This window comes from Hypanus sabinus, chromosome 22 (genome assembly GCF_030144855.1).
Source record: "Hypanus sabinus isolate sHypSab1 chromosome 22, sHypSab1.hap1, whole genome shotgun sequence".
Classification (NCBI taxonomy): Eukaryota; Metazoa; Chordata; class Chondrichthyes; order Myliobatiformes; family Dasyatidae; genus Hypanus; species Hypanus sabinus.
This window is the reverse complement of record NC_082727.1, coordinates 61,148,902-61,169,013: the sequence shown is the minus strand read 5'-3', so window position 1 is coordinate 61,169,013 and position 20,112 is coordinate 61,148,902. Positions and strand designations below refer to the sequence as shown.

Sequence of the window (20,112 nt, the reverse complement as noted above, 5' to 3'; positions counted from 1 at the left end):
TATTGTTAATGACCGGGGTCACCCATCTTGTAAAGTCACTGCCCAGAAGAAGGCAATGGCAAACTACTTCTGTAGAAAAATTTAGCAAGAACAACCTTGGTCATGGAAAGACCACGATCATCGATGTCATACAGCATAGCGCATAATGAACAACTGATTATTATTGTTCTCAGCTGCCACTGCCCTGTCTCATTGTGGGCAGCACACAGTGGCATGGAGATGACCATGTGTCAGACTCATTTGCAATTGCAGTAGTTTTCCTGATTCACTTGGAGGAACTATTGTAGGTCTATAAAACTCTGGTTGGACCTCACATGAAATATTGTGTTCAGTTCTTATTATTGTTTTTTGGGGATTACAGTATTTGGTGTTATATGGAGTTTATGATCCTGGTGTTTCAACAAATTCAAGTAATGAATTTAATGACTTTTCAATATGAACTACTACATCATCAACGTAAGTTTTCAACTTAAATTTCCAAGCTGCGGCACATGACTGCTCCCTCAGCCCATAGAATATTATATTTGACAACACTAAGTTCCATGGCCACACAGTGACTGAAACACTCCCGTGCACATAGAATATTATATTTGCCAACACTAGGTTCCATGGCCACACAGTGACTGAAACGCTCCCGTGCACATAGCCTTTGTTGCCAGGCAGCTGGATTAAAAGCGGATGAGAAAAAGTTTACGAAACATGAAAGATTTTCTTTCTTGAACTGTATTTCATGATACCTTTCAATTAATAAATGAAATCAAAAGTATGTGATTGTTCAATTTTCATAGTATGCGTATTACAAAAACAAATTTAAAATGCCCTGCAGTGTTGAGGCTGTGCGAAAGTTTCCTTTGCAGAGCAAGGGTTGGTCTGCGCAGCTGTAAAAAAAAAACAATTAGAGTGAATGTTGTTTAGCAAGCAATTCTCTTGTGTTCATTCACCATTGGTTGTTAGCTGGTGTAGCCATTTGGAGCTCTAGTAGTTTAGCTCTGCAGCATAGAAGGATGTGGAAGCTTCAGAGAGGGTGCAGAGGAGATTTACCAGGAAGCTGCTTGGATTAGAGAACATGTTTCATGAGGTTAGGTTGAATGAGCTAGAGCATTTCTCTTTGGTGAGAAGCAGGATGAGAAGTGACTTGACAGAGGTGTATAAGATTATGAGAGGCATGATCAAGTGGATAACCAGAGACATTGTTCCAGGGCAGAAATGGCTAATGCAAGGGGGCATAACTTCAAGGTGTTGGGAGAAAGTACAGAGAGATGTCAGAAGTAAGTCTTTTACATAGAAGGCGATGGGTGCGTATAGCACACTGCCAAGGGTGACAGTAGAGGCAGATACATTAGGGGTATTTAAGAGACTCCTAGGTACCCAGATGAAAGAAAAATGAGAGATATGTGAGAAGGAAGGGTAAGATTGACATTGGAGTTGGCTGAAGGACTGGCACAAGATCGTGGGCTGAAGGGCTTGTACTAAGCTGTAATGTCCTATGAAGCTGGAACTTAATCGTGTTATATGGAAATCCTGTACTATTTCTGCATTGTGTTGAATTGTCATCCATATTTAACCTTTTCCATTGCTGCTATTGTGGCAAGAACACGGCTTGTTATCATGCTGCTAATATTTAAATCTTGAAGTCATCACCTTCCACAGTTCACTTTGAGTCTGTCATTTCAGTAGACTGAGCAGACGGTGTTTTATTTATTTAGTGATTCATCGTGCAGTCAGCCACTCTAGACTTTAAGCCTGCTCCACCCAGCATCTCCTGACAAGCCCCATTTCAACCCTGACCTAATCACAGGACAATTTGCAATGGCCAGTCATCCTACCCAGTGCGTCTTTAGACAGTGGGAGGATACTGGAGGACCCAGAGAAAGTCCATGCACTCCATGGGACTCCTTACAGAAGACACCAGGATTGAACTCTGAATTCTGATGCCCCTGAGCTGTAATAACATCGCACTAGTCACTACATTACCATGGCACCCCAAATGTTGGCCCAGAACTGCTCTCCTTTTGTGGGTCTGCCCGTCTTTCACCTGGGTAACTGCTTCCTGCAAAAGCTGGTGGACCTTGGAGATATTCAACACTGAAGAAAGCTTTTGGCCCATCAATTCCAAACTAATCAAGCACCTATTGACACTAATCACACACTGATTCCCATTTATTTTCCTCTCCAGATAGCACTCACTAGATAACATTTACAGTAACCAATTAATCAAAACAATTTACCCATTATTGAGGAGGAAACTGAGTGAAACTCGTGGGGTCACAAGGATCTGTGTGAAACTCCACACAGACAGCATTAACATTCAGGGATGAACCTGATGTCTAGAGCAGTGAGCCAACAGATCTATTAGTCACTGTGCCATCTTCAGATGATTCCTTCATCACTTCTGTGGTCTTCAGTCTGCTGGAGGAACTTAGTGGGTTGAGCAATATCTGTGGGAGGAAAGGATTTGTTGACAGTTTAGGTCTTTACCCTGTACCAGTGTGCATCTACATTCATCCTGTTACACAATCTTGACATGAAACGTCAACAGCTTATTTCCTTTCTCAGATGCTGCTCGACCTGTAGAGTTCCCCCAGTCAGGAGTTTGTTGTTCCAGATTCCAGTGTCTGCATTAGCTCCTGGAATATCACTCTTTATGACCAGTAAGATAGCAAAGAGCAGGACTGGATTGTGTGTGATGAATATTGGTCTGCTGTGCATCTACTTAAAAACATCACCTGACAACAATGTGTTTCATACACTCACTAGCACTTGATTAGGTACACCAGCTGATTATTGCAAATATCTAATTGGCCAATCATGTGGCAGAACTCAATGCATGAAAGCATGTAGACATGGTCAGGAGATTCAGTTGTTGTTCAGACCAAACATCAGAATGGGGAAGAAATTTGATCTAAGTGACTTTGACTGTGGAATTATTGTTGGTGCCAGATAGGGAGGTATCTCAGAGACTGCTGATCTCCTGGGATTTTCACACACAATTGTCTAGAGTTTACAGAGAATGGTGTGAAAAGCAAAGAAAAAAGCCCAGTGAGCAGCAGTTCTGTGGGTGAAAGCTGCTGGTTTAATGAGAGAGTTCAGAGGAGGATGGCCAGATTGGTTCAAGCTGTCAGAGAGGTTTACAGCAACTGAAATAACCACACGTTACCACAGTGGTGTGCAGAAGAGCTTCTCTGAATGCACAGCGCATTGAACCTTGAAGTGGACAGTCTACAGCAGCAGAAAGCCATGGACATTCACTCAGCGGCCATTGAGTGTACATACTATTCCACAGAACCTGTCCAGCATCTCAGAGTCAAAAATGTCAAAACTGACTGAACAGTCGAGTAGAAAAGTTCAATTCCTAATAACAAGTCGTTTACTCAAACAATGGGTAACAAAAGCCATGGCATAAATTGTGACTATATTCTATTTGTCCTGGTTATTTCATTATGTCATCTAACAACATATCTGAGATGCACCATTGGATATTTACACAAGTTACTTCCTGAACTTAACTGTTCTGGCGATACTTCTCACTCTTTCTGCTTGTCATGTACAGAATGACCTTTGTTGAGGACATGACTGTGTTTTGTGTACTGACTTGTCCAAATCATCAAGTGAACACCAATATATCTGAATAATACCTGTGAGTATCTGTTCCACTGGGAAAGCTGGAGCTCGATAGTGGTTCATGTTTCATCATGGTACTTCAGTAATCCTTTGCCCAGATGCTTCTGCTTTGCTCTTGAGAGTTTCCCACATTGCGACGATGACTTCAGGTGGTACTTTGGGATGTGTTGGAGCCACAAGGTTCCTTTGCCACCAATTTTTAACACATGCAAGTTTGTTGAGGAATTACTTTGCTTCAGAGCATGCATTGATTAAGATCTATTTCAAAATGATCATCTTTCACGTAATCTCAGTACTTTAGTTTGGATTTTATCTGGTCCGACACCCCAGGCTGTCAGTTGTTGAAGTATGGCTTTAATGACTGTGGTGGTTCTCAGTAAAAGCTGAGGTAGGATATCCACTTTTGGATGAATGTGATTGTGGATACTTCAGTACTGCCTTTTGCTTTCATATTCAGGGGTCAGCGATTGATAGGGCAATTTTCAATGACCAATTAACCTACCTATGATTAGGTTAGGGTTAATCAGCTTTGGTGGGGGTTGCTGAGGCTGCATGGCTCGAAGAGGCTAGAAAGGCCCAACCTGTGCTGTATCACTAAATAAAGTCTTGGTAAAGACTGTACTATATATTTTAAAATCTATATTGTACCTTAGGATCAACAATGCATATCACATTATAAGCAAGTGACGGTTCAGGCTTCCATACTAAAAAAAGCCTCTTAAATGCTGTCCTATGACCTTTATCGGTGAGATACAAGCAAGAAAGCTCTTGGCTGAGAAGTATCAATGAATATAAAGGTAGTTGTCCAGCATGTCCAATGATTACAGAAAATGTGTGGGAGAGTTTTCAAAGTAGTAAAGCAGTTCCACTCTCTCGACCTCAGAAGGCTAGGTCCTGTGGTGTGAACAAGAGTCACAAATGGGAGACTTCCTTGGTTGCAGTGGATGAGTACAATGTCTTCTGTACCTCATCGCTTTCCATGGGCTGTTGCAGAACTGTCTTCCCGGTCTTTGGGTCTCATCCACCTAGTCCACCAGAGCTGACATGCTAGGACCTATCTCACCGGGGCTCTTAGTGAGTGCAATAATGCTACAAACACTGCTGTAACTCTTGAGTTCACACAGAATGGTGAACTCAGGCCAAAGAGTTCTAACAAGTGGAGAGTGATTCCTTTTTGTTTATAATTTTGAATTTGAAATTTAGTTTGTGGATCCATCTCGATAGATAACAATGTCTTGAGCAACTTGTTCACATGAATTGCAAAATCAAGTTGTACCTCATGCAATCAAATGGATAAAACTGAGAATATCCTTCAAGGAAGGATTGTGTAATTAGTGCTTTGCCGCAGTGTAAAGTAAGATAGCCATAATTGTTATGTTTTGTATAACTCAAAAACATAAAACTAATTGAAAGGAAAACATGGGAGCCCAGGGATAACATGCATACTCTTCCTTTATACCTTTTGCGGGGTGTGCATTTATGATGTGGTGGCATGATAACATATGCCATTCATGTACTTTTACATATAACTCATAATGAATTATGTAAAAAACAGAATGCTTAATCAAACAATTATAAAACACTTATATAAAGGACCTGGATGAGGAAGTGGAGGGATGGGTTAGTAAGTTTGCTGATGACACAAAGGTTGGGGGTGTTGTGGATAGTGTGGAGGGCTGTCAGAGATTACAGCAGGACATTGATAGGATGAAAAACTGGACTGAGAAATGGCAGATGGCGTTCAACCCAGGTAAGTGTGAAGTGGTTCATTTTAGTAGGTCAAATATGATGGCAGAATATAGTATTAATGAACTTGGCCGTGTGCAGGATCAGAGGGAACTTGGGGTCCCAGTCCGTAGGATGCACAAAACAGCTGTGCAGGTTGACTCTGTGGTTAAGAAGGCATATGGTGTATTGGCCTTCATCAATCATAGAATTGAATTTAGGAGCTGAGAGGTAATGTTACAGCTATATCGGACCCTGGTCGGACCCCACTTGGAGTACTGTGTTCAGTTCTGGTCGCCTCACTACAGGAAGGATGTGCAAACCATAGGAAGGGTGCAGAGGAGATTTACAAGGATGTTGCCTGGATTGGGGACATGCCTTATGAAGACAGGTTGAGTGAACTCGGCCTTATCTCCCTGGAGTGAGGAAGAATGAGAGGTGACCTGATAGAGGTGTACAAGATGATGAGATGCAATGATCATGTGGATAGTCAGAGGCTTTTTCCCAGGGCTGAAATGGCTGCCACAAGAGGACACTGGTTTAAGGTGCTTGGGAGTAGGTACAGAGGAGATGTCAGGTCAGTTTTTCACGCAGAGAGTGGTGCGTGCGTGGAATGGGCTGCTGGCAACGGTGGTGGAGGCGGATATGATAGGGTGTTTTAAGAGACTTTTGGATAGGTACATGGAGCTTAGAAAAATAGAAGACTATGGGTAACCCTAGTAATTTCTAAGGTAGGGACATGTTTGGCACAACTTTGTGGGCCGAAAGGCCTGTATTGTGCTGTAGGTTTTCTATGTTTCTAAACAATCATTTACAATATTACTCAAATATTTCTGAAATATTAAATACACTACTATAATATTGAACAAATTTGTGCACAGTTATTTTAGAAAAGGCAGCCAAAGAACTTGTGATCTAGTTGCCTTTTTTATTGGTGAATGAAAGTTTGGGCTGAATTACTTTTATGAAGATGATTCGTCACAGACTGATTATCCAAAGCACTTGGAGGCCATGTCATGCAGAGAGATGTTAAATTTCCTAGGTATTTCTGTTTTCTCTCAAAATTGGAGCTTGCTGTCCTGAATGCTGCATTTTGGAAGCCTCGGCAAAGAGCAGAATTCCATGCCTGTGCAGATCAGAGAGAAAATATTGCCTCAAAGGCAGTGAATATGCAGATGATGCAAAGTGGTCATGGACCTTTTGACTCTACAGCATTTTAATCTTCTCTTCAATTTGAATTACACATGGAATCCTGAGCAGGGGATTAGTTAAAGTCAACTCTTTCGGACGGTGATTGATTGGTGGACGAGGATAAGATCCGAAGGTAAATGGTGACAATGGTCAGATAAAAGGACACTGAATAGTTGGAGCTAAGTAGGTGACACCCTCTCTACCACTGTTCACTCTAAGCGTAGTGAGTGATACTGTGCAGCTGGAATTTTTGTTTATAAAATGTTAATATGATTTGAAATGCTAATGTAATTGTCAAATAACCTGTAATTAGTTGTGTTAATATAATTCATACATTTTCTAAATAATATACAACATTTACTTCGAAGCATTTTAGAGCTTCAGTATATTTACACTGTCAGTTTTTTTTAAGGTACAACACTATTACAAATTGTAACAATAAACCCAGAATAGAAGTTCATACCTCATTCTTAGTAAACAGCTGGCCTGCTGAACACTAACACATTTGGAATGAAACTAATCTGGACAGTATTTATAGACAATAGATTTGTAATAAGGACAGATGAGAATTAATTTATGGAATGTAAAAGATTTTCTTGTGTATTGCCTTTCATTTTACTGTTCAATAATAAATAAATCAAAATAATGTATTTTTTCAATTTTCATTCTAAATATTCATAGTATTCTGCTCAGAGGAATGGTTGGTCTGTGCAGATGTGTTTATTAAGAAATAGAGGGAAAGTTGGTTGGACTAAGAAAAGGGATTACAGCTGTCACCCCTCCACCACCCCCCCCCCCCCCCCGCAAGCAGTTAATGAATTACTTTACTCAGAATTCCTTTGGATTGCAAGTTTTGTTGGTGTCCCTAAAATTTTAAGAAACCACCCCCCATCACTGAGGACATGCCTTTTTCTCATTATTGCCATCAGGGAGAAGCTACAGGAGCCTGAAGACACATACTCAGTTCTTCCTCAGAGGGGACCAGCTTGTTCCTCTCTGCCATCAGATGTATACTCTGTGACACATTCTTCTGAAAGAATAAAATTGGTTGTAAAGACATAATAATAATGTGGAATACAGTGAACAAAACAGAATGAATTTCAGCGCCAGTACGTACTACATGAACAATGCTATAAAGAATGCTTAAGTCTACTGATTCAGAATGGATTTCTAGCCCCTTTTTAAGATGATGAAACAAAATGCTTGTTGTACAGATTGTGGGACGTGACCATAAATCAGCCCGTGGAAGACAAGTGCATTTGGATGAGGTTCTTGAACTATGTATGTTGTGTCTTACTTTGCCCATTACCCTTTTGGGGCAAAGGCCGCTGACAGTAGTTCGACAGAGTCCTCTGTCCTGGGCCAGTCTTTCAAATTGTCCCCAGGTTTAGCCCATTTTCTTGTTGCCTCCTTTCCCTTCCCAGCGATGATCTCTTTGGAACTTCTGTTGCACTTTCTTTTAAACGGGATGGGTTTCCTCGCTGAACGCTCAGTTCTTCTCCTTTCACAGAATTGGGTCCATCCATGGTGGACCTGTGCATTTTCTCTGGAAAGTATTAATTAATTAACCATGTTGCTAGAAGCAAAGAGGAAAAAATTGTTGCAGATGTTTTATCTATTCCAGTTTAATCAAATGCATTTAATTATCATTTTGTTCAATCATTGACACTCCCACTTCAGATTGTTCATTAGTTCCATTTTGTATCAGAGAATGTGTACAATATACAACCTGAATAGACATCCGTGAAAGCAGAAGAGTACCCCAAAGAATGAGTCACAGTAAAAATGTTAGAGCCCTAAAGCCCCCCCACGCACAAGCAGCAGCAAAGCCTCGACCCCCCCCACCCTCACTTACTTCAGCAAAAAGCATCATCACAGTCCACCCACCAAAAAAGCAGCAGCAAAGCCCACAAGAAAGACAACGATCTGCGGTACGACAAAAACTGACAATTCGGCATAGCGCAGGCTCCCTCTGTCCCTAATAAAGGGACAGGGAGGTGTCACACAGAAAGAGGTGAGACTGACAAGATGGAAAAAACAAACATTAATTGATTTACAGTGTGTGTTGCAATGCAATTACAATAGAATTTTTAATAAATTTATTAAAAATTGGAGAGTTGCTTTGAGCCAATGGTGCTTCCAGCCTCAAGCCTTGTTTCTCTAGAATTAGATACATTACCACCATGATGTCAGAATAATGGTTTATAAAAACTAATCTTGCATATTTAAATACTGTAAATGGCCTGCACTGTGCATGCTTCCCCAATTCTCTTAACAAGATCTTATTCTACTTTTAGAGCATGCTGTAAGTTTAATTATGTGACTGACATCATTGCCATGTCATATCCTCCTTGCAGACATTCTGAGAATCCCCATAATCAAATCTTTTATTTTCCAGGACCATAAATGTTTCATCCTCCTAGCTGACATTCTCAGAATCCCTATGTTCAAATCTTCTCTCTTCCAGGACCATAAATGTGCAGCTGACTCAATCTCAGATGCATTTGTCACCGGAGTGTTTCTATTTTTGATGCAGTTACAAAATCCTCAAAAGCTGATAAGGAGCCGGGATTTCGGAAATAGCCACACTTATCCTAAAGATGTATAGGGCTTTGATAAGTGGGCATTGCTTCACTCAGCAGCTGTCAATATAATTAACAAGGACACTGGGAGTTCAATAAGGGCATGAATGCATTGTTTTACTGAGTCTCCAGGTGTTCTGAGCTGATCAGAGAGCCAGTCCCGCCACGGCATTGCCAATTTCTCAGTCTGAGTGGTACCAATGTAAGAATTATTTAATTTGTATGCATGGCATGATATAATTCAGGAAGATCCCATTAACGGAACGTCCATGCAGAGAGCAACATCACTGTGGCCATTTGCCAATAGACAGTGGAAGGTCCTCCATTCCAAAGGGGAATTCAGAATCCAAATATTGCCACTTTGTGAAACATACCAGAATTGATTGTGGTTTGGTGCCATGTATAAAACACAGGACGATACCATAATAGGCAAAACAAGGGCAACCAACAATTTACAAGACCGTAGTGCAAACAGCCATGATCAATCAACAATTAGCACAATGGTCACATGCTCAAACATCAATAATTAAACTTCAATAAATGTGAACATATGAACGGACTCAATAATTATCAACAGAACAAGGAGAGCAGGAAAGACCATTTAACGAATGCTGTGCTGTGCAGGTAGGGTATTACATCTGTATGCTTTGCAAGTTGTGAAATGTCTCTTGTAGACATGGTCTTGGAAAGTGAGTGGGAGAGGCACAGGTAGTCCAGCAAATAAAAGATGAGTTGCGTAGTTTTAATTCAAAGCCTTGTGTCAAAACTATTAGACAATGGAATCTTGACAACCAAAATTCCAGATGCTATTGTGTTGAATTTGGCAGCTTTGAAGCTATTGCTTCCTTATTATGTATGGGACAGTACTCTTTTCCAGTAATTTATTGCAGATTTGATGAGTGCATTTTTCCAGTGATGACAGACCAGCTAGAATCCTTTATGATGGTATCATGCATAACCTGAACCTTTTCAATGGTGTCGATTTATTTATATTACAAGAAGCAGGAGATAATGGGGGGGTGAAGACTGAAATATTGTGGTGTTTATAGCTGGCTATAGACTATTTTAACCTCATTCACAGACCTGTTATTAATAATGTATAACAGCTAGCATCTATTATCCACTGTGTTATTTCCAAAAGCCATATCAATGGTTTATGAAACATGTCATTCATATTTGTCCTGAAGAAGGGTCTCAGCTGGAAACATTGACTGCTTTATTATTTCCATGGATGCTGTCCGACCTGCTGAGTTCCTCCAGCACTTTGTGTGTGTGTTGCTTCATATTTGCTTTTACTTTACTGGGGCAATTATTTGATTGTACCACTACAAGGACGGAGGAGCAGGACATACATTCGGTGTTAGAGTGTGAGAATAAACTGGGTAATCTATTCATAGGGCTCCTCTGCTGAAGTAGTTGCTCTGTGCTTGAGATTCTCAACTCTTGTTCTGAAATGCTAGTGGCATTTAAAAAGTACCTGGGCTTTGCAATGGGACCTTCATATTGTAGCTATAATTTTGGCCCTAATTCTCTCCTCACAAGCACCTCCCAGTTATGTTACAGACTTCCCATTTCATCCTCATCTAGACATGTTAATATGTTTATCTCTATCATTTCCCATTCTAATGAAAGGCCATTAACCTGAATTCTTAAGGACTTTTATTTCATTTTTAGCCGCTCTCAGATTGGAGGATCAACACGTTGTATTCAATCTTGGTAGCCTCCAACCTGATGGCACAACATAGATCTCTCCTTCCAGTCATATTTTAATTTTCCCCTCCCTTTCCCTCTTCTTCTATTCCCCACTCTAGCCTCTTGCCTCTTCTCCTCAAGGGCTATCACTTCCCCCTGGTGCCCCTCCCTTTCCCTTTCTGCCATGGTCCACTCTCCCCTCCTATCAGATTCCTTTCTCTCCAGCCTTTTACCTTTCCCAACCACCTGGCTTCATCTATCACCTTTCAGCTATCCTCCTTCCCCCACCTTTCTATCCTGATGTCTTCCAGCTTCCTTTCCAGTCCCGCTGAAGGGCCTTGGCCTGAAATATCAACAGTTTATTGACCTGCTGAGTTCCTCCAGCATTTTGTGTGTGTTTCTCTTTCCAGAGTTACTGGCCAACCTGGTGAATATTTCAAGCATGGTCTCTAGTTTTTTTTTTCCGGTTTTCCAGCATGTGCAGTTCTTTGCTTTGGCTCCCGTCAAATCTGGCCTAAAATGATTTATTTTTTTAGTGATGAGTAGGCCCCGCAACTCTGATTAACACTAACCTAATCACAGGCCAATTGACAGTGACCAGTTAACCTACTTAGTACTTCTTTGGACTGTGGGAAGAAACTGAAGGATCTGGAGAAATTCCCCGGGGAGGACGTGCAGAGACTCCTTACAGAGCGGTGCTGGGATTGAACTCTGAACTCCGGAATGCCCCGAACTGTAATAGTGTTGCGCTAAATGTGACACTACCGGGGATGGTTCGACACAGGACATGAGTTTATACAGCCATGTTTATTAACCCCACTGTGCTTACCTACCTTTTCAAAAGGTCAAATTTACCTTTATTTTACTTATTGAGTGATGCATGAAGTCTACATTACTGCAGTTTGAGCTTGTACTTCAAGGCATTCTTAAGGGCTGCCTGGTTAGTCGATGTTTAAATGTGAATGTGATTTGCTTCTTATGCTCTCAGTCTCATAGTTGGCTTTTGCATAAACTTGATTCAGCTGCTGTGTTCCATTGCACGTCAAGTATTTAACCTGATAATGTCTAAAAAGCTGGAGGCCCTCAGCGGGTCAGGCAGCATCTCTGGAGGGGAAAGGGGCAGACTACATTTTGGGTTGAGACCCTTTCCTTCAATCTGTTAACTGAGTAGCAGAAAGTAGAAGGAAAGCATGCTACCTTAGGAGGTAAAACAATCTCTCAAAGCCTTTGAATATTCAAGGTTTTGCCCTTTCTGTAAAATAAAATTGTAGGTTAAGATCAGCTTTGCATATTTCTCCATAATTTCCTTTGAACAGGTTGGATTGCTGGGTTACTTTCAGAGGACAGCTAGTGATCGGAATTCAAAGTAAATTTATTATCTAAGTACATACGGCACCCTGAGATTCATTTCCTTGTGGGCATACTCAATAAATCCATAGAATAATAACCTTAATAGAATCAGTGAAAGATTGCACCAACTTGGACGTTCAGCCAGCAGGCAAAAGACAATGAACTGTGCAAATACAAAAAGAAATAATAATAATAAATACAAAAACAATAAATATTGAGAACATGAGGTGAAGAGTCTTTGAAAGTGAGTCCATAGATGATGCTAACATTTCAATGTTGGGGCAAGTGAAGTTATCCCCTTTGGTTCAAGAGCCTGATGGTTGAGGGATAAGAACTATTCAGCAGTGAGGAGATGGTGAGGGTTCCCTAATGATGGATGCTGGTTTCCTGTGACAGGACTCCAAGTAGGTGTGCTCAGTGGTGGGGAGAGCTTTATCCTCACAGTGTTATGAGTATAGATCCACTTGCAAACCAGGTGGGTTCTTTCTCTTTAGAACAACTCTCCAGTTTTTTAGGACCATCAGAACTAATCTTGACTTAATTCCTGTTTATTTAAATAACTGAGTTTAAATTCGCCAGCTGCTTTGGTGGGATTTGAATTACACTTTTGGATTGCAAATCTATTAATCTAATCATTGCTGCCCTCTACGCATCTTTCAAGGTCACAGTTTCCAACTTGGATTATATTGAGAGCAGTTTCTCAGATAAGCTACAATGAGATTTTTTTTCAGTAGCAGAGTGACTGGAATAGAATAATTGTTCTCCAACTTCACTGTGAATTGTAAAGGAATTATAAACATGTTCGTTCCACTAGTTTCATTCACATCCTATTAATTTTTGAACTAATCAAATGTGGAGTCAGGATTCTTTAGAGGAATTTCAGTGTGTTCTGAAATTTTGACTTTACCAATGAAATATTTTTAGCTGCTCTGAAAGATTTATTTAAAGCAACCTGACAAATTAAATGTGCTTTGCCTGAAGTGGTGTACTAAAAAATCAAATATTCTTGGAAGGCAATTATAGTTTTCTAATTTTAACCCCAAATGAGATGTTAGCATAGATGAGTGTATTTTAATTTCTGTTGTAACTACACGTATTACTCAATTTAGATAACAGAGGAAAATACAGCCCTGGAATTGACTTCAAACTAAGGTACAAAATTATACATAATGAAACATTTTCTGCTGAGAACCACCACAGCCAATCAAGAGTTCTGTTCTCAATAATTTCTTGCAACTAATGGTACTGTAAAGCTTTGTGCTAACCACTAGACTACCGTGCTGGCAGCAGTGAGCTTGGTTTGCCTCTTTCACAGTCTGAGACGAGAGATCTGCACTGAACTGGGCTGATTTTGAGATTGGTGGTTCTTCCTTTTATATAAATAAATCCATGTCAGGAGATGGAACTGCGGAGCAAAGCTGCCACATGGTTGTGAAGATGTACAGAACAGAAACAGAAACATTCCTTTGACCCATCCTGTCCATCTAGCCGAATCTCATTTCCTGCATCCCATCTGTTTCCTCTTACAACTTGCCTATTCGGGTACCTGTTTAAATGACTTTGAAAAGTTGTTATTGTATCTGACTGTACTACCTCCTCTGGCAGCACTCTCTTTGTACAACTCAGATCCCATTTAAAACTCTTTCCTCTCACCTTTAAAACTATGCCCTCTTGTTTTTAATGTTCTTATCAAGGGACAAAGATTCCAATTGTCCGCCCTATCCATTCCTCTTAATTGACATGGATCTATAAGATCATAAGACATAGGAGCAGAATTAGGCCATTCAGCCCATCAAGTCTGCTCAGCCATTCCATCATGGCAGATCCCAGAGCCCACTCAACCCCATGCACCTTCCTTCTTGCCGTATCTTTTGATTCCCTGACTGATCAGGAAACTATCAACTTCCAACTTAAATATACCCATGGACTTGGTCTTCACCACAGTCTGTGGCAGAGGATTCCACAGATTTACTGCTCTGGCTAAAGAAGTTCCTCCTTGCTTCTGTTCTAAAAGGTCGCCCTCAATTTTGAGGCTCTGCCCTCTAGTTCTGGATACCCCCACCATAAGAAATATCCTCTCCACATCCACCCTATGTAGTCCTTTCAACATATGGTAAGTTTCAATGAGATCCCCCCCCCCTGCAAATCACCCCTTGACCTCCACTACACAGTAAAAGTTAACTGGGTAGCATAGTGAGGTGCTAGTACAGCTCGGGGCTTTCTGGAGTTCAATTCCAGAATGTCTGGAGTCTCTGTATGAGTGGGTTTTCTACAGGTCCTTGGTTTCTTCCTGCAGTCCAAAAGACATACTGGGTAAGTTAATTGGCCATTGTAAATTGTCCTGTAATTAGATTATGGTTAATTGGGTTTGTTGGAGATTGCTGGGGTGGCATGGCTTGAAGGGACAGAAGGGCCTACTCTATGCCTTATCTTTAAGTTAATATATTGTAACTGATTTCAAACTGTTAACAACAATTATCTTTGAAAATGAAAATGCTGATATTTAAATAGTCTATCATATTTCTTTAGAAACGTTAGTTTTATGCTCTCTAAACTTTCAATGTTAGAAGTTCACTCTGCAAGTAGTTTTGTGATACAAATATTGCATGTTTTAATTTTGTGTTGTATGTCACATTTAAGGGCAGTAAAGAGTAAACAATTCTTCTTCCCAAGTTATTTTCTTGAAAGATACTTTTTTTTCCCGCCCTAATTACTTCTCTTTCTTCTCAACTGCAGAAGGTTCCTGCGTTGAGTGGAAAGCAAAACCTTGTGTTCCTGTGTGTCTTGTTGAATTGTCAGACGTGACGAAGATGAATATGACATGTTGCCATTTTGCTGTTTGGAAATAATTGATCAGCCATTTGTATCTATTTATAGGAATTTAATTACTTTGGATGTAACAGGAGCCTTTAATCTGACAGTTGATTTGAAAACCTGGGCTTGTGATAGGGCCTGCTCCCTGCAATTTGGACAGGTTGTTGTCGATGCATCATTCCTCATGTAAGGCCACTTTTAACGTGGATATGGTCTGTCTTCAGTTCTACTGGACTCGTCTCCTTAATCTGGCTCCCAGTGCCAATTATTAATCACAGTCAGAATCACTGACATATATAGGGGAATTTATTTTAGTACACTGTAAGACACAAAAAGTTACTTTCAGATACAAATAAGTAGCACAAAAGAACAAGAGTAAGGTAGTGTTCTTGGAGAGTTCAGAAAACTGATGTCATTGGGGGAGGAAACTGTTCTTAAAATATCGAGTGTAGGTTTCAGGGTCTTGTACCACTTTCCTGATGGTAATAATAATAGGGCTTGTTTTGGGTGTGAGGGCCCGTAACGATAGGTGCACCGAGGTTTTGCTGGTGGGGAGGCTTGTACCTGTGATGGAGATGGCTGAGTTTACAACTCTCTGCAGTTTTTCCAGTCCTTTGAAGTGAGCAGTCCCTCCATCCCAGGTGGTGATGCAACCAGTCAGAATGTTCTCCACAGAACATCCATGGAAATTTGCAAGAGTCTTTGGTGACATACCAACTCTTAATGGAGTGTTATCACTGGCATTGCCTTCTTTGAGAATGCATCAATGTGTTATGCACAACTGAAGGAAGGTGAGGTGTAGAAGCAGGTATCAGACAAGCTCCATATACACTACCTCCCTTCTCATTTCACCAAACCTCCACTTGCATATTCTTCCATGTGCATTTAACTGATTCACAGATGAGGTGCTGTTGCCGTGGCTATCCCACGAAGTCGAGGATGATGGTCTTCGTTCCGTTGATCTATCATAGAGCGAAGAAGCCTGTGCGTGTATTTGTTTAAGGTTTACTTGATGTTGCACTCCAAGAAGCACATGATGCTTCACAAATCAACCAACTGATTCCAATGGCATGGAAACCACAATGATTGGAGCTGATGGATTTGTTGCAGCCTTCACAGCCGTTGAGTTCAAAGTAACTTCATCCGCCTGTTCCACCGCTGAGGTCTTGGTTGGATTGTTCTTTGTCAGGGACCTCACCCTCGACCTTACTGCCATGGGTGACCCTACCAGGAGCGTAGCTCCAGACGGCATCACTCTTGGGATCTCAAGACCACACAAGCTTCTCCACCACGACAAGGTGACAATCCACTGAGAAGATGAGGTACCATGCCCTCTTGGGCAAACAATTTCCCTAAAGGAGGGGAGGTGCACAGATCTTCTCCTCAATAGTTGAGTGGGTGGGCGTTACTATTGACGTGAACAGTATGAAGACTTCAGGAGTGTGTCCTGGAGAGTTTCTATCCCATGGTAGCCTAAGAATCCTTAAATCCCCTGCCAACAGGTTCTGGAACAGTAATTATCCTACGACTATCTGGCTCCTGAACTGTTTGGGATAACTTCATTCACCACTGTTCTGATTTGATTCTATGACCACAGACTCGCTTTCAAGGACTCTTTACAACTCATGATCTCAGTGTTGTTTTTATTTGCCGGTGGTTTACTTTTGTATTTTTGTCACTCTTTGTCTATGTAGTTTTTTGCAAAATTTATTATTTCTCTGTGTAATTGCTCGCAAGAAAATGAAACTCAAGGTAGTACATGGTAACATATACATATTTTGATAATATATTTACTTTCAACTTCGATCAAATTCAAAGTCAAGTTCAAATTTAGTTGTCATCAACCATTCATGAAGACAGCCAAAGCAGCGTTATTTTGGGGCCAAGGTGCAAAACAATCTACTGACACAGTTCTACACAGCACAGAGCACATATAGCACATATAAGACAGCTGTAAAATATGGTCACATTAAAAAAATATATAGTCCAAGTCCCTGAGTCAATGAATGTTGCAGCAGCCTCGTGATGAAGTATGAAATTCATTTGCGTATACATTTAACCCATAATGAATTAAATGAACAAGAATGCTGAATCAACCTCTCTCTCTCTGGAGAAAGAAGCTGGATGTTAGAAATGGAAACAACAAGATTCTGCTTATAAATACCTCTTCCATAATATTGTAAACAGCATTAGATCAACATGTGTCCTTAGTACAGATGGTTTTAACATGTTGCCTAGTTTAAGTATTAGCAATAGAATGCACAGCATATTGTGTCACTTCTGATGCCGATGTAAGCGGAAGTAATAATGGACTAATGTGCAAATGTTGCATTTTATTTCCCACAGCTCTGCCTCTAGCAGAGCAGAAATATTGACTTCCAGGGTTTTGTTTGTCTTGGCTTGAAGGCTGGATTGGTGCCTTGTGCCATCTGCTGACCCAGCATGAGGTCGTCATTCCCTTCACAAATTTTTGCTTTATCCCATCTGTATTCAAACAAGTATCATGTAGAAAATGTGGTCATTAGTTTGTTTGACTGTCCTATTCATGCATTAATCCTGTGCTTGGTGACCTAATTAAATAATGTCATAATTTAAACATTCCTGTCTTTGCTTTCAAATCCCTCTGTAGCTTCTCTCCCCACGTTTGCAATTCACAGCCCAACAATCTACTGAGATATTTCATCCCAGACCATACTCTCAACTTTAATCGCTCTACTCTTAGCTGATAGTGGTGGGGTTGGAGATTCGCCCCTATCAGGGGAAGTGTAAGGCACTCCTTCCCTACGGACGCCCTTGGGCAAAGTGTAGCATCTGCTTAGTCCCACACCCACCCTCCCTGAACAGGGTCGCATGAAGCTGTAGGAGCAGGTGGTGGAGGTTGTATGAGCAACCGGTGCAGATCACAAATCCTGGTTATGTGACCAGTGATGCCAGCCAGACAATCTCTGAAGAATATTGATAATGGCTGGGGTCACCTGTCTTGTAAAGACACTGTCCAGAAGAAAACAATGGCAAACTACTTCTGTAGAAAAAATTGCCAAAAATAATCCTGGTCGTGCATAGACCATGATCTCCCACATCATACGATACAGCACATAATAATGATGTCATATGACATGGCACATAATGATGATGCTGAAGATAATATTGATGACTCAGAATCTGATTTATTATCACCAGCATGTGACATGAAATTTGTTAACTTAGCAGCAACAGTTCAATGCAATACATGATAATATGGAAAGAATAAATAATTAAATCAATTATGTATATGTGTATATTAAATAGTGCAAAAACAGAAGGAATATATATTGAGAAAATTCAAGTGGCACTTATAGGTTCAGTTTTCATTTAAGAATCGGATGGCAGAGGGGAAGAAGCTGTTCCTGATTTGCTGAGTGTGTGCCTTCAGGCTTCTGTACCTCCTAACTGATGGTAGCAATGAGAAGGTGGCATGCCCTGGGTGCTGGGTGTCCTTAATAATGGACATAGCCTTTCTGAGGCCCTGCTCCTTGAAGATGTCTTGAATGTTGCAGAGGCTAGTACCCATAATGTAGCTGACTAATTTACAACTTGCTGTAGCTTCTTTTGGTCTTGTGTGGTAGCACCTCCCTCTCCACCCCCCTCCCCATTCCAGACAGTAATGCAGCCTGTCAGAATGCTCTCCATGGTACATCTATAGAATTTTTTGAGTGTTTCAGGTGACAAACTAAATCTCTTCAATCTTCTAATGAAATATAGTGCTGTCTTGCCTTCTTTATAGCCTAATTGATATGTTGGGACCAGGTTTGATCCTCAGAGATTTTGACACCCAGGAACTTGAAATTGCTCATTCCCTCCACTTCTGATCCCTCTATGAGGATTGGCTCATGTTCCCTTGTCTTACCCATTCTTCTTTAAGCTGCCAAGTGCCTGGATCTTTGGCTGCCTCTTCAGTCTCATTCCTCCCCACTTAGCCTTTTGACAGATTTTATCATCTTGTGCATCACCAACTTTGTGGTTCATTGTTGAACCTTGTTTACATTATTGTAAAAAAATTGAGGTATGTATTGCCCCAAATGTGCTCCAAATTCTGGCACAATCTTTCAGTGAATAATCCTAACAAGGTCATTTCTTTCTGGCATCCTAAACACCCTGAATTTTAATAATTATACCCTTGAGGGCTCCTAGACTGTTTCACAGGGCACTGTAATTTGGTGCAGTTATGTCATTGCTCGAGCAGGTCAGGACTTGTGTTTTTCCAATACTCCTGGCTTTGAGGAGTTCTTATCTTGGATGTTGTATGCAGCAGCTCAACATTACCAGTTTTGCTGTTGTTGTACAGGAGGCGTACAGTATGAAAAGGTACTTTTGATTCATGTCATATTGGAAAGAACTTAAACTCCATTTTCTTGTTAATTCTGTTTCTATATGGATGCTGATTGATTACCAAGATAAATGCAGCATTTTTTGCTTTGCGTTTAATTTTCAGAATCTCTGATATTTTCCTCTTCATATTAAATAAAATAATTTTATTGAAAGACCAGCTTTTCCATTGAGCTTGGCAGCAGCTGCTGTTTAGAGCAGGCTCTGGCTGAGAGCTATGACCCCTCTGGGGAGAGGTAACAACTGGGAAGGGCAAGAAAACATTGTGGAATTGTGTGGAGAAAGCAAGGAACCTAAAACGTTATGAAGTGTGAAATTTGGTTATTGGACTGGTGAATCCTTCACCATCTACACTATGGCTGAAACTCCTTCTGAAAGAGAATAGATTGTGGCCAAGTATCCCACTGGAAATTTGGGAGGGACGGCAGGTTCCCAGTAGATGCTTGTGATTATTGTTTTCATCTGGCAGGTTTTATAAGCAGACTTTATTCATTGCTCTTCCAACAGTTTTTCCACATTTGTTACTGTAGTTTCATTGTTTCATCTGATGCAATTGGAAATGATTAGACTCGAACTGCTTGGCATTAGTTGAGCAAGTAAATGATTTGCCTTATTCTCTGATTAATAAAAGAAATAAAATACTTTACTGAAGATTAGAAGGATTCCAGATGAAAGATGCACTTCCCAACTGTGTAAATATGTAAATGCATTTGGAAATGGATTGAAACATCTGTGTGCCAGAATACCATTACTATGAAACAAGATTTGGATG

At 40.6% G+C, this 20,112-nt stretch overlaps 1 protein-coding gene across 8 annotated transcripts in view; it reads left to right on the top strand.

Moving 5' to 3' along the window:
• The window catches only part of ablim1b (actin binding LIM protein 1b), a 400,575-nt gene that overhangs the window by 161,310 nt on the left and 219,153 nt on the right, over positions 1–20,112 (top strand). The window contains exon 1 of one of the 8 annotated variants that reach the window (XM_059947916.1): positions 19,200–19,319. The exons of the other annotated variants lie outside the window; for them this stretch is intronic. The gene's annotated coding sequence lies outside the window, so the exon portion shown is untranslated. Of the gene's footprint in view, positions 1–19,199; positions 19,320–20,112 lie in introns of those variants that run through there. 8 annotated transcript variants of the gene reach the window in all.